General features: G+C 33.5%; 1 long non-coding RNA gene across 1 annotated transcript in view; it reads left to right on the forward strand.

The window, feature by feature from the left end:
- LOC140622449 (uncharacterized) overlaps positions 1-16583 on the forward strand; it is a 69492-nt gene that overhangs the window by 8331 nt on the left and 44578 nt on the right. Inside the window, exon 2 of the long non-coding RNA XR_012022214.1 lies at positions 5224-5248. This is a non-coding gene — a long non-coding RNA (uncharacterized lncRNA). The remainder of the gene's footprint in view (positions 1-5223; positions 5249-16583) is intronic.

Below are 16583 nucleotides of genomic sequence, written 5' to 3' on the forward strand. Positions count from 1 at the left end.
TTTAAGAACATGCTCTCAAATTTTTATGTTGTATTTTACTATCACTGCAATTTCTACTGTTTTCTTTCTACTCTCTTCCTTCTAAATTAATTTCTTTTCTTTCATCCCAGGTTTTCTACCCTGCCACATCTGAATGTTGTATGAAGAGTAGTTTTCTGCTCCTTTGAAAACGAGTAGTAAATGGATATTTCTGAGATTTTTAAGAGCTTTGACCACCACACCCCATCTGATGACTTGTTGACTCTACAAATATTTTATTTTTGCACTTAACCCCACAATTCAAAGCCAGTAACTCCTTTTCCTAGTATTTGAAATAATTTACAGACTCAGTTCCTTGTGTTCTCACTCATGGGAAATCTTTTCCTTTTGGGCATGAGTGTTGGTTGGAGGGTCCATTATTCTAAAACTCTCAATACTTGGTAGCATCTTCCTATTAGCCCCTGCACAAAGCTACTGATGCTGCCCAGGTTCTGCTTTTGGAGATGAAGGTTTGGGTAAACTCACCACTAGACACAGGTAATACCTTGTATCGAGTAATTATATAGTAAAGGAGTTCTCATCTGATAGCTGTTCTTGTATGCAAATCAGAAAGCAAGTAATTTTCTGAGAATGTTGGGGAGATTAGAAGTTTTAGAATGAAAGAAAAGATTTTATTTGTAGAAAGAGAATGGTTAGAGGATGGTAAGTCTGTTTAATATTTCTTTTCTTTTTTTTAATTTAATTTATTTATTCATGAGAGAGAGAGACAGAAATTAAGGCAGAGACACAGGCAGAGGGAGAAGCAGACTGCACTCAGGAAGCCCGACGTGGGACTCAATCCAAGGTCTCCAGGATCACACCCTGGGCTGAAGGTGGCGCTAAACCGCTGAGCCACAGAGGGATCCCCATGTGTAGTATTTCTAATGGCTTCCTATTGTTTGTTTTTCATGAATTTATGGTAGAAACCATTTGTCTTGTTTTTTTTTTTTTTTTTTAGAACTACTTTACTGAGGGACCAGTATGGGGAATTTCAGAATGAGATTTATTCAATATTGGGACTTTTCCATCAAGATTTGATCAAATTTAGGCCAGCAAGTGATCTTTGTGAATTAGCAACCTAAGCTGGATTATAAGAAAATTTTAAAGTAACAAGATAATTAAAAATAATATTAAAGGAATGGAAAAAGGTAGAGAAATTGATTGCATATTTCTAAAAGGTTGAAAAGAAGTCACAGTGAAATAAGCAAACTGAGAGTAGCCAAAGATTGGTTCAGAGGAAGATAATTGAGTAAATGATTTTGGAATTGGATTGATTTAAAGTGTTGACAGAGTTGTGGGTATTAGCGTGGAAATGGTGGATATAAGTGGAGTAGAGAAGTGGTTATGAACAGGCTAAGGACTTCACTGGGCAGAGTGATTGATGGCTGCTCATAGAAGTTCTATAGTAATGTAGCGGGGTTTGGAGTTTAAAGAGAGAATAAGTCATATGCCAATATATGATGGATTGTTGGTAACAGGAATCAATGAAGGGCAACCACAAGGATGTGAGGAGTACATGGCATGTCTTAGTCTCTCTCTTCAAGCTGCCATAACAAAATAGCAGATGGGGTAGGTTATAAACAACAGAAATTTATTTTTCAGTTGCTGAAAGCTAAAAGGTCAAGAAAAGGATATCAGAATGGTCAGATTCTGGTGAAGGCCCTTTTGGGTTACAGACTTCTCATTGTTTATTCACACGTTGGAAGTGGCTAGGGAGTTCTATGAGATCTGTTTTATAAGAGCATTAATCCCATTACCTAATCATCTCTCCCAAAGTCCTACTTATGATGAATACCATCACCCATCACATTTGGAGATTAGAATTTCAACATATGAATTTTGGGGGACACAAACATTCAGACCATGGGAGCAGAGTTTCTTTAATATCAAGAGATTAACAATAATCTCGGAACTATCTGCAGAGATAATGGGGAACATTGACAAAAGACCCAAAATCTGCAAAAATTAATTACACAAAAACATTACTGAACAACCACAACTTTAATGATGTTCTCAATATTGAATCATTCAAAGAAAGCTTGGAAGTGGAGAGAACTTCTAACTATGAGATTAAAGATTTGAGGAATTTCTTAGCATGCATAATTTTTGAGAGTTCAATGGAAAAGTTTGGGTTTCAGGTAATAAGAAAGTTCAGAATGGTAGAAAGTAGATGGCCCAGGCCACATGCATTTTATTTATTTATTTATTTTTGTATTTTAATTTCAGTGAACACACAGTAGTATGTTAATTTTAGGTATACAATATACAATTTGACACTTCCATGCATTATTACATGCTCATCACAGCAAGTGAGCTCTTTAATCCTCATATTAATATTAACTGGTAAAGACAGAATAAATAATATGGAGGACCCAGTCTAGAGTGATGAGTAATATATTTTGAAAGATAAACAATATTTTACTAATATAGAAACTATGTTACCTTAGACAAGTTACTCAAACTGTTTAATTTATCTAAAAAGGTAAGTATAAGATCTATCTCAAAGAAAATCATATTCAAGCTTAATTCACGTAGTTATATTATTATGTGGTACTTAGAATGTGCTTAGTATTTTATATCATCAGTCCCTTTTAAATTTCATATCTGTTCTTTAAGAGCGAACTCAAATTATATGGAAATAATAGGTCCTTATGTGAAAAGTCATTTGTTTTATTTTTTATCCGACTGTTTACTTCAAAATTGTATCCTTCAGGGACTATGGGTCTTTTAATTATGTATTTAAAAAGGGAAATCAATGTTATAGCCTGAAAGAGAGTTCAAGATGGACTTTCTGGATTCTGAATGTAAGATGTTCATCAAAATATATACCCAGAAATTGCTCAGGGCATTCAGCATTTGCATTGTCAAAATGTTTGTAAGAGTAACTTTTTAGGTCATGACACAAACAATTTAAAAAAAATTTATTGACTCTACTAATAAATATTAAATAGTATAATCATGAGACTGCATATGAAAAAAAAATAACAAATTTGTTTTCTCACTCAAATTTATTAACCCCTTTGGCAGCCTTGTTAGAGATTTTCTAAGCAGAAATGTTAATATAAAATGTATTCGCTTTCATACTGAAAGCCACTAAGGGCCCTCTTATAATGCCACCATCAATTTTTAAAAATACATTGACAGAATTTTCCACTATTGTGAGATGTGAGACACTAATGTGTAGCAAATGATCCAAAAATATTTTTCCTACTTTGGCTTACTTAGAGAAGTTTCAATGCAATAATTCAGAAATAATACTGATGCATGTTATTTCACATTTCTTTGTGTGATAGCACCACTTACTCCATTAAACTAATAACGTGGCTTTAGAACAAAGGTACTATGTGTGGGTAGATGCTGTGGGAATACTGTCAGTATGAGGAACTGACCTTGATTGTACAATAATTCATTTATTAGGCTGGAGGGCCAGAGCAAACAATGCAGAGAATTTAGCAGAATGTTCTATATGCCACAGCACAAATTCCCTCCTTAATTACCAATTTTCTTTCATCTTAATTGGGGCGTTTTTCCCTTCCAGAAAAATATAGTTTTTTATGTCTCAGTCCTCAGCAGATTTTTAAAATACAATAATATCTAATTGTTTGAAATATAACTGTTGGCTTTTGGCTTATTTTACATCTGATATGTTTTCCCTAAAATTCTCCATTGCCTATTTTTGAATGGATAGCTTTATATTTTCTGCCATTAGGTTACAGGAAACCTTCTATATTTGTATTTGAGCCTTACACACATACATACACAGTCTTTTGAAGTCTAAGTTAATATTTATTTAGAATATCTAGTAAATGTTGTACCTTTTAGATACAAATTCTTACTGACAGGCAATTTCTAATTTGAGATACTCTAAATTGCCAACATTACATAACTTGTGAGTAGCTAAGGCTAAACAGCAGAAGCACATAATGTTGCAGGAATTCTAGATGAAGAATCAGGAGAGCAAAGATCTTGATCTTGTTTTGTCAATAACTATGGGATCCTGGGACGCCTGAGTGGCTCAGCAGTTGAGCGTCTGCCTTTGGCTCAGGGCATGATCCTGGGTCTGGGGATAAATCGCACATCGGGCTCCCTACAGGGAGCCTGCTTCTCCCTCTGCCTATGTTTCTGCCTTCTCTGTGTGTCTCTCATGGATAAATAAATAAAATCTTAAAAAAAATAAAAACAAACAACAAAAAACTATGTGATCCTGCAAAGTTCTTTCTCTGTTTTTGTTTGTTTGGAACTTCAGTTTTCAAATTGACGAAATGAAAGAGTTAAAATAGATGATCTCCAAAAGTGATTCAAATCCCTGAAATATATTCATCTTCACTGAGAAGTTGGTTTGGCATATTGTACTGTCACTTCTCATTATAATTTCCTCAAGTTGTAAACGACTTAGGGTTACAAAATAAAGACATTTTAAAATGTAAATGTATAGGGATGCCCGGTTGGCTCAGTTGGCTTAGCATCCAACTCTTGATTTCATCTCAGGTCATGATCTCAGGGTCATGATCTAGGTTCGGCCTGGATTTGGAGCCTGCTTAGGATTCTCTCTCTCCCCCTCTGCCTCTTCCCACTCCGGCATGTGCGTGCACATGTTCTCTCTCTCTCTCTCTCTCAAATAAAATAAAATAATAAATAAAATAAAATAAAATAAAATAAAATAAAGAAAATAAAATAAAAATATATAAATATAAACACTTAATATCCACTTCTCCAGAGGGAAAAACTTAGTATACAGAAGTCAAAGTATTTAAAATTCTGTTTGTTTCTATATGTATAAATTGTTAAGTATCAAAAATTTTATTCCCAAGTAGTTTTTGAAAAAGTTCATATAGATTTTGGTCTAATAAAATAGTTGTTGTCTAGTCTATAACATAGACTAGTTATACCCAATTCTATAACTTGAGAGACTCAGCATTTGTTTCAAGCTAGAATAACTCAATGGGCAAGATAGGAAAGAAAGATCTATCCTCTTTACCAGCTGCTAATACAATGTCGATTTATTTAAAAAAATATTTGTTTTACTATAAGGGAAGAAGAATCATTTACCACTATCTTCCCTTTTAATACTTTAATCTGTAAATGAACAAACAGAATGGCTTTTGAAGTATCAGACTAGGGCTTTCAAAGCATTCTAACTTCACCTATTCTTTTTCTTTCTGTCGTGTTTTTTGTTGTTGTTGTGGTGGTGGTGGTGCATTCCAGTGGTGCATCTTGCCAAAGGCATAATGTAAGTATGAAATCAAACATCATGTTAAAAATATACCACTTTAGGTGTTGCCTTCTTTCAATGTATGAATGACCAGAGAAGTGACTTGATTGATTCTAAGTAATATAGATTAAACCAGCCAATGGCTGATTGAACCAGCCAAGATTCAATTGCCTTGGGTATTGTGATCTTTAAAAAAACCAATGGAATCATTTGTACAGTGGAAATAATTTAAATCTGTATACAGTGAACAATATCTCTGGTTACTTTTTATTTTATCACACCTTAATTGGGAAATTAATAATTAGGCAAATGTACAAGTCGAATGAAAACTTCTAGAGAAAAAAGTGATCAAAACTTTAAAATTATTTACTTGATTTTTAGATAGAGGGACAATATAGGGTCTGAAACACAATCTACAAAACACATTTGAAAATTGTTTAGCACCCAGTTTGGCCTTTCTTGAATATTCAAACTATAAGGAAATTATATGGGACATAAAAGTAAAACAGTCATATGCAAATTAATAAATAAGACTTCTTGAGAGATATATTTATATTAATTATAGTTAAATTTTACATGGGGTAAAAAGCCTATTTCTAAGATATTTAAAATATAGTTGTCTTTGTGGATATTAAGAAATTATAAATCCAAAAAAAAAAACAAAAAACAAAAAAAAGAAATTATAAATCCTAGTAGTAACGCCTCAGATTTGTATCATTCCTTGAGTTTTGCTCTTTTACACAACCCAATCTCCACATCAGGTTTTAGAACAGTAGAAAGTGTTGCCTCTCTGTGTTGAGGATGAAGAGCTCCAGAGATCTGACACAGTTCCGTATGTCTTCCATTGTAATAGTTGTTTCAAGCTTCAATAAAGCAGTTATTATTGTTTACCTAGTTAGAAAGCTATGACTCTGATTTTACAAAATTTCTTAAAATATCTTTCGTTTTCTGTATAGCAAATAATATTAAGGAATGTGGTAGAGTCCTAAAACTTGTTGGGGACAGCATTAATAACAGCAAAACAGGGCCAAATAGTTTAGCCTATTGACCAAATTTAAACTGCCTATCATCTTCACTTATAAGTGGAGTTATATTTCCATATTACTACTGTTTTGGGTGGGGAAATACACATATAATGAGGAGCTAGGGTTATTGTATAGCTTTATTATTTGTATAGCTAGGTTTATTGTATCTTTCTTACTGCTGTCTCTAGCATTGTTCACTTTTATGTTCAGATTTAGTTAAGAATTTATTAATTACGTGTTTCTAGATTTAGATCAATATACAAATAACTCCTATTCTTATGTAGAGAATTCTTTTTGTTATTGTCCAGAATTTTAGTACCTAAAGTAAGGCACATTCTACCTAAAATATCTAGGATCTCTTCCTCAGTTATTTCATTATTGTAGTTATTACATAAATCATGTCAAAACATAAAATATTGGAAGAATTTGAGATTTAGCATTGTTTGAATATGGGCAGGTTCAATATACCATCTCTGCAAAATCCTTGGTGAAGATGTTCTACAAAATTTCTTTTGCAGTGGCAATGAGATGAGTTTATAGAAAGCTTTTGATTTAGATAGGAGAAACGCATCTTTTGGGCTTCATGTTTTAATTTCACATTTAAACATTTCTCAGTACATATTAAAATTCAGTAATTCTGATTCTTGGGGTATTTCTTATGGAAATTACTTTAGAATTCCTCAGCAATTAAGCTAAAGGGATGCTCATCATGCTGTTGATTATAATAGTGAGGAATGATAAACAAATTGACATGTGCAACAGTAGGAATATTTACATAGTTTATAAATATCCATTAATGACACACTTTAAAATTATTAAATGCTAAAAAAAACTTTGAAAATATGTTCCATTAAATAATCCTATTGTTTAACAAATAATATGATTTTACTGATGCAAAGTTTATATGCTTAAAATGGCTGAAAATTGTGTGGATGGTTGTAGAAGGCTAATGATGGCCACAAACTCTGATATTTCTTCTATCGAAAGATGGCATCTGTTTCCCTTCCTCTTGAATCTGGGCAGACTCTGGGATGACTTCAATTATGGAATATGGGATAATTGATTATATGCCAGTTAGCCATCCCAAACTTTAAGGGATCAACAGTTTTTACTTTCTTTAGAATACTTTCTCTGGGGAAGCCAGATGCCATACAAGTAGTCCAACTACCCTTACCACAATGCTGAGAAGAAGTCTAAATTATCCATAGGGATAGACTATATGGAGAGAGAAAGAGACAGAAACACACGTGCTTGACAACTCCTCAGTTCCTCCAGAACTCCCACCAAGGACAAGACATGTGAGTGAAGTTGCCTTCAGGTGGCTCTAGACCCATCTACCATATATTTGCAACTGTATGAGGGGCCCTAGAGTAGAATCAGCTTGCTGGGCTGTGAGAAATAATAATAAATTATTGCTTTAAATCTTGAAGTTTTGCTGCAGCTTGTTATAGAACAGTAGATAACTGGAGCAATGGTAGGCTTTTGGTTTTTATTTTCTTCTCTTTATTTATTTATTTTCTTTTTTTTTTTCGCTTCTCTTTAAAACCAGTTCTTTCTAAATTCCTCCAAATAAAAGGTGTTATTTACTACGAATAAAAATAGCAATTATTTCAAGTATCTCTTTAGTTATGGTTGTCAGACTTAACAGTTGATGGTTACAATATAGTATTGCCTCATCTGGGTTTTTAGGTGTAATTCTGTGGTGTATCACCAGCTGGTCTCATCATATCAGACATAATTCTGATATGACTTTACCTCCATGGCCATGAGCAATTGTCAGTGATTGGTTAAAGTTCTAGTGTTGACATATTTTTGATTAAAAAATTAAATTCATATCTTACTGTGCTGCTTAATATTAATGGCTGGATTAAATCAGAGACACTGATTTAAAAGGCAATGAAATAAGAGCTATCATTTTTAAAAGAACTAATCCTGTACCAGTCACTCTGCTAAGCACATTAAACATATTTAATTATCACAGTCATTTTTTAACATAATAGCTAATATCATATTCATCTTATAGATCGGAAAATGGAAACCAAGAGAAAGAAGATAACCCATGTAAGATCATACAATTTGTAGGGGTCTTAGCAAACTAACATGAGAGTGCAAATTCTATAGTCAATCTGATGTTAAAGTCTGTTTTAGCTTCTACGTCTTACTTTACTCATCCCTAAAATGGAGAAAATAAGAATCATCTACCTCACAAGATGGATGCAAAGAGTGAGAGATTGATAGGAATCTAAATTTAAGCAGCATATTTACCTTCTTATACTATTATTGAGAGGATTGAATTACTTAATAGAATTAATGCACTTAGAACAGTCTGGGAGTTGGTAAACATTCACTAACTATTAAAAATAATGAAAAAAATGTTTCTTACAGGCTATCAGAAAGGTCCAGATGAAGAAAATAGTTCTTTAGTGTCCACAGTAATTGTTTCTTAAGTAAATGCAAGATAATAGAATGGAGAGAAATGGACTAGTAACAGGCATAACTGACTCCCAGGTCAACGAGTTACTAGCCATTAAACTTGGGCAAGTCATTTATCTTCTTCACTTATAAACAAGAAATAATATCTACCTTTCCTACTTTATAGATTGACTAAATGAATCTTTCTTTCTTTCTTCTTTCTTTCTTTCTTTCTTTCTTTCTTTCTTTCTTTCTTTCTTTCTTTCTTCTTTCTTTTTCTTTCTTTCTTCCTTCCTTCCTTTCTTTCTTCTTTCTTTCTTTCTTTCTCTTTCTTTCTTCTTTCCTTCCTTCCTTTTTCCCTCTCTCCCTCCCTTCCTCTCTCCCTTCCTTCCTTTCTTTCTTTTTCATTCTTTCCTTAGATACTCCTCTCTCAAATTGTTTACCAATAGATCCCTCATGTGCTCATAATTATCAGTGTAGAAAATTTAAGGGTATATGATACTCCTTGTATTCATTTTCACAGATACCTATCTCTTTAGAGAGGGGTATTATTAGCAGAAATGAATGAAATGTTCCCAGGATGAAGTCAAAACTCTTAGATTGGCCAAATAGTACAATAATTATATTTTTCTGACAAACCTCATAATGATACATTAACCCTGTACAATTTTTCCTGTTTTGTTTTTCTGCAGAGACTTGTGATTTTGTCACTTTTATTTTATTTTATTTATTTATTTTATTATCTTTTTTTATTTTATTTTATTTTATTTTATTTTATTTTATTTGAGAGAGAGAGGACGGGCAGGATGAGTGGCAGAGTGAGAGGGAGAAGCAGACTCCCTGCTGAGCAGGGAGCCTGTGGAGGGGCTCTATCCCAGGACCCTGAGATTATGACCTGAGCTGAAGGTAGATGCTTAACTGACTGAGCCACCCTGGCATCTCTGCCACCTAGATTTTTAATTCACATGACAATTCTGAAAACAAGACCTCAGTAGTCATTGAGAAGAGTCCAGCAAGAATGAACAATGCCCCAAATATGAAACTTAACTTTTTACACACAACCTTTACAAACTCACCTCCTTAGTTTTATTGAAAGTGAGGATTGCTAGAAACAATTTAGTAGGAAGCAGAATCTAAATATGCACAGGCTGTGAGAAAATAGATATGGGATGAAGTCAATTCCAGACGGTGGAAAGGATTGATTGCCAGGCAACCTGAATTTTGTTCCTACCAGTTTATTATTAGAAAAGTAATCTTATATTGTTATTTAAAGCTCCTAACCTCAGGTTCCACATTTATACAAAAATAGTATTTACATCATTTTTTTTCCAAAAGCATTTATTGAATGTTCATCTTTGCAAGTTTAAAAAATGAATTTATAGAGATTACACAAAATAGTGAAAACAAACATGTAACACTGCTTATTGTAGAGAACAAAATGTTGTACGTTGTAAATAAGCACAATACTGCAGACAAATGGCAGAGGGAAAAAATTTCATTTGCACAGGAGAGAATTTTATGTAGATGTATCTTTTAATTGGGCCGGAAGATGAGGTAGTCATTTCTTTTTAGATAGGGGTGATGACTTTGCATTCCACATGTAGTGAAAAGTCTAAGTGGAGGCCCAGTAGAGAGAAAAATCAGTGTGTTGAGGATACATCGGGAAGTCTGCAAAAGCAGAGACTATGAATGTTATGGATATTTCATGGGGGTATATAAAAATAGTAAGTAGGGCATAGGAATGGTTGATGACTATGGCAAAATGGCATAGATTTTTACACTAATTAACTTATTAAACCCCTGCTCTATATGAGAAAACTTCACCAAGCACAGCTAATTGGAGACAACTAGTTTGTTAATCTCTATACAAAGTTCTGCATGGAGGCATCTCATCAACTGGGAAAGAGAAACAATCACACTAAGTATGTTTAGAACTCAAAAAACTGAGCAGTCCAATAGCTATCAATAAATATGTTAATTTTTTAAAAGCAAATAAACTTTTTACTCTTATTTTTAAAAGAAACTTCATATGTATTTGTTGGAGTGCACATAAAAATAATGATTTGAAATAGAAAGTATAAGTTAAAATCAGTAAAATACTGATTTAAAGTTGTATGTTGTTTCCTCTGTTGCTTTATGAGGAAAGGGATATAGAAAATCTCATGTCTAACTTAGAAATTTTTTAAAATGATTTTATTTATTTATTCATGAGAAATACAGCGGGAGAGGCAGACACAGGTAAAGGGAAAAGCAGGCTCCTCACAGAGAGCCTAATGTGGGACTAGTTTCCATGACCCCAGGATCATGCCCTGAGCCGAAGGCAGATGCTTAACCACTGAGCAATCCAGGCATTCCTAATTTAGAATATTTTTGATCAGTTAACATTGATATCAGAGCATATTTGATCAACTAACATTGATAACAAAGTATATAACTTTTTAGAAGTAATATATTTTGCAATCCATCATAAATGCATTACAATTGCATATGACCAAACACTGCAAAATATAGAGCAGTCACATGTGTTAAGTGGATATATAACACAAATATTATAAAAAATACTAAATGAGATATCTATATGCATATATATGAAGGTAAGCTATCTATTTCTAATGTATTGTTATAACCACACAAAAAAGAAAATATTATACATTAACTTCTAAATGAACTGGTATATTGAGGGAGATGAGGATTTATAACATTATGTTAACCTTAACCTTATGATATTTAATTATGTTCTACCCAGGGGAGAAAAACCTCTTAGTGATAATATTGTTTTGTTTTATTATTTCTTACATTGCTTTCTGCTGGGACAGAGAAATAACAGTGAAACCACTGGGGTTGATGCCTTTTCATAACTAAAAGGCATGGTTCATTACAGATAGGTAATTATGATAGAAAACAATCACCTTCCAAGAAGCTAAGTATAGTTAATTACACTTTAGAACTGCTTGTAGTATGCAACTGCAAAAGCCGAATGGTAGTTAGAATCAGTTGCTTGGGGCAGCCCAGGTGGCTCAGTGGTTTAGCGCCACCTTCAGCCCAGGGTGTGATCCTGGAGACCTGGGATCGAGGCCCACGTTGGGCTCCCTGCATGGAGCCTGCTTCTCCCTCTGCCTGTGTCTCTGCCCCTCTCTCTTTCTCTCTCTCTCATGAAAAAATAAATAAAATCTTAAGAAAAAAAAAAAAGAAAGAAAGAAAGAAACAGTTGCTTGGACCCCAAGCAGAGAAACTCTTTAAAAAATCAATGGTATAGAAATATTCTCATCCAAATTATAAGAAATATACCCTTGTTCACTTATAACTTTAGTATTTGGTGTGAAAATGTGTCCAAACACAGAGAGTGCCTCTCTGGACAAAAGGGGAAAAGGCAAAAGGACCTAGAACAAATTAATGAAGCTGGACATTTGTGAAGATGTGAGTCAGTAATGGGAGAGCTGAATCTGAGCAAATTACAATTTGCAGCACTTGTTCTAAGTTTCTGTCATATTAATGGCAGTGTAAACTCAACACTCCTTGTAAGTGGTCACCCCTGAGAATTCTGTAGTTTAGATCTATCATGAGCTATCAGAAGATGAAGGTTTCTGCATGAATAGCTTGGAACAGAGAAGACATTATATGATTTTTATTATTTCCCAGTATCACTTATCACTCCTTCCTCATAATGATTGCTTAATAAATAATTGATGATGATGATGGACTGATGATAAAGCTAATCACAACGGTTTCATTTGTTTGATCATATATTGAGTGCCAGGAATGTTGAAGACATTTTATGTAATTCTAAAACTACACCTCCTAAGAGGATATTATTATTATCTTCTTTTTGTAGATGAGAATAATGAGGCACAGAAAAGTTGAGTAGCATACCAAAAGTCAAATAATTATCAAGTGAGAATTGCAGTACCTAAAAAGAAACCTGTCTCTAAACCCAGGGACCTTAAGCTGATTCTTTTTAAGTGAACAAGTGAATGAATGAACGCTATGAGCTCTGAAGGTTTCTCTAACTTCTTGTGTATATGGGGTGGGATGGGGTGTAACCATTTCCACACATACGATGTTACAATTTAACACTTTGTAAGTATTCATAAGGAGAGGAATACATTTATGCATTTAGTAGAAGTATATTAGTCTTTTTCCAGACATTTTGACACAGCAATATTTTGATGTGTTCATCGCCACCTGATTATGTATGACCTTTATATTCAGCACCAGAACACACAGCAGTCCATTCCACACAGCCTCTGTCAGAGTAGTATGTAAGGAACTACTTAAGTAACCCATCTAAGTAGCTATAAGGAAAAAGATTAAGATATCATCACATGAACTCTTACTTGTCTTGTCTCTCTGGTCTACATCTGGTCATTGGAAACAGGCATGTGTACATGCCCTCCTCTTAGAAGTAATTTATGTTTTAGTTTGATACTTTCTTGGAAAAGAATTAAAAACAGTGATCGTTTTAATTTTATTTTAATGAAATTTGGTTTTTAGTTTTAGCTACAGGGGAACATCACATTGAATCCTCGGCATCAGACTATTCCACACCTTTATCCTTAATCACCATATCATCTTAGAGATATCATTACCGAGACGATTTTAGAAATAATCCTTTCTATCACCCCAACCCAAGGCAATGACTAAAAGATTAGTGCTACTCAAACTCAACATTATCAAGTTATGCCACAGTTGACTGTTTTAGGAAAAAAAAAATCTCATCTAAACTGGACTGAGTGGCATCCATTCTAAGGGTTATGGAATTTGGCTCAGGGATTACACCTTCTCTGTGTCCAGTTCCTCAATGTATGAGGGCAAGGGTTGGCCATATTAATTTATCATTTTACCATGGAAACTAGGGGATTGAAGACATTTAAATAAGGATAGGTAGAATTTATTGAAAACAGCAGGGAAAGGAATGAAAAGAGGAGAGAAAGGGGAAAGAGAAAAATGTACAGCATTCACCTCACTGGTTCCTCTTCACTGCTGATGTTTGTTTGCCTATTACAGGCCATTTATTTTTCTTTTCTCTTCATAACCAGGCCTTTAACTAAGCTAATCTAAATATATTTCCATCAAGGAAGTGGTATGAGAGAAAATATTTGAAATGAAAATAGAGAATTATCTAGTTGAAGAAGTTACATATCAAATAATACAGAGTATAAACACAATGAATTGGAATTTTACAAAAGAATGTAAATGTTTTCACATGTATTCTGTAATATTTTTTAAATATTTTAAGAAGTACATAATATTTTCCCTAAGGGTCATAATTATCTATGCAAATTAAATGTAGTATTAAACTACATACATGTGTTAAACTTAAGAATACATAAAATCTCCATCCTCTAAATAATACCAGAAATTGTTGTAGTTAAATAATTAAAAGAGCGTATTTCTGCTGCTGAAGGTCTCAGAATAAGACTGGAAGAAAGTTTCAGCTTCATTAAACTGGGATTATTTTTTATAACATACTCTTACCATTTGCTTCAAATTTACAGATGAACTTTGAGAAACCTCTAAAAGACATTTGCCATCACAGTCAATTTATAGAAAACATTAGATCACAATAAAAACTAAGTTTATTGCAATATAATTAAAAATTTGGTGATGGAAAGAGAAAATTTATGAGTGGTATTTAACATAATCATTATGTAGTAAGAAGTAGTTATTTTTTATCATTTATAGCTTTAGAGGAATTCAAAGAGAAAACATATCAAGTGATAATTTGTTGAACTAAGAAGAGTAAGAAAGACCCTGGTTTCCAAAGCATTTCTCTGTTCAAATTTACTTACTTTTATTCTTCTACATACATAAAATGAAGTTACGATGAATTCAGTCTTTGAAAGAAGGATTTTTAGTGTTCAATGATGTTGGTTCCTGGTTGTAATCTGAAACTGGCCCCATACTCATAAGGTAGAAAGAAACCAAAGAAAGAGGCAGGTCACTCCAAGTTGGTAAGCGGCAGTTTGTTTGTTTTCCTTTTGCCAACACACAAAATTTTGCTTCCTTCTGCTATTCCTTAGTGAGAGAAAATGGCAACTCAGTTCTTCTGTTGCTCAGATTTAAAATTTTGGTGGTGTCATCTTTGACACCTCTCTTTCTCTGTCTCTTGCAAACCTTTATTTAAAATATAGCCAAATGACTCTTAAAAATCACATTTGCTTCTATACTAGCCTCTTATAATCTGTTCTCTATTTACCAGCCCTTAAAATTGAACCTCCTGTTTTCAGTTCAAATGTAAAAAACTTGAAAATCATCACTTCTATCCTTACAGCAAGGGCAGAAAAAGATGGACAAACTGAAAATCAATAAATACATTGGACCCATCAGAAAACTGAGGTATTGGGCAAATAGCCACTACAAAATCTTGAAAGATTGGTAGATGTGGAAAGTTGCAGTCAAAATCTCCTTAACTGTAGAAAAATCCATTTATCCAATGATAAAATTAATGAATTTCTGGAAACTGGATGTGAACAAGCCTTAGAATGAGAAACCCTTGGAGGTCAGAGACTTAGGGAGATCTCCACACATTGTCTATTTTATTTCCATGAGCCCCAACAAGATTCTGATGATGCAGGTTAAAAAGATCCCCTTGTTAAAAAAAAAAATCCCCATGTGACTCTGGTAGGAGCCTAAGAATAAATACTATGAAATATTCCTAGAGCACTATCAATAACAAAGGTTTACTCTATAGAGGAAATATCTTACCAGAGCCTTAACCTGGGAAAGGGCATTTGTACCACTGCAGCCCCCTATAGCATTCTTTTCTCATGGAAGAAGGGACATAAAACTAAGATATGTAGTTGTATATCACAACGCGGGGGGGGAGGGGGGGGGAGAATTATCAAAAGATAGACCCATAAAAGACTTAATCCTAAGGTGATAAAGTTGTTCTTACCACCCACTTCTTACTAACACATCAATGAGCTTCAGTATAATAATAGTAGGGGATGTAAGACACAGATGTTCTGAGTTACAGTACTTAGGGAAGTCTGAAAAAAAAAACGGAAACAGAAATAAGACCTTAGATGAACTTGAAGCCTCTGGCACTTACAGCCATAGCAAACATTGAAGACTAACTTACAGCCTGCCTAACATAAATCTTCACACCAGATATCTATTTACTTCCATTTCTATCACCTGATACAACATGTTCAGCTTCCAGAATAAATTGAAAGACATGTCAAAAGGCCAGAAAAAACACAGCCAGAAGAGACAGGGCAATCATCAGAACCACACTCAGACATGATACAGATTTTGGAATTCTTAGAGAACTTCAAATATCTTATTAATACGTTAAGAGCTATAATTGAAAAACAATAGACAATGTGCAAAAACAAATGTATAATATAGGAAGAAAGATTGATACTGTAATACTCAAAAGGAAATACTAAAAATTTAAAAATATTGTAACATAAATGAAGAGTTCCTTCAGTGCAGGCATTAGCAGATTCAAAATGGCCAAAATAAGAATCAGAGAGCTTAAGGACAGATCAAGAGAGATGTCCCAAAGGACAGATCATATAAGAACTGTGGGACAGTTTTTAACACTGAATGTACACGTAATTTGAATGCCAGAAGGAAAAACATAGAGTGGAACAAAAGAAAGAAGTCAAGAAGAAAAATAAATCAAAATAGAAATAAGGTTGCAAATTAACCTATCCAGCTAATAGGAAACTATGAAAATAAATAGAAAATAGAGTGAAATATTTGACGTTAAAAAATTATCTGAGAATTTTGTGTCCAGAGAAATTATTCTTTGAGTGTAAAAAGGAAATGAAGAGCTTCTCAGAAAAAATTTGTCACCAGGGAATTTGATACCATAGACTTTCTCTGCAAAAAATGGTAAAAGAAGTTCTTTGGGGAGAAGCAAAATGATACTCAACAGAAACTCAGATCTACAAAAAGGAAGAAAGAAA

Source organism: Canis lupus, chromosome 31, assembly GCF_048164855.1.
Source record: "Canis lupus baileyi chromosome 31, mCanLup2.hap1, whole genome shotgun sequence".
In the NCBI taxonomy this organism is placed as follows: domain Eukaryota; kingdom Metazoa; phylum Chordata; class Mammalia; order Carnivora; family Canidae; genus Canis; species Canis lupus.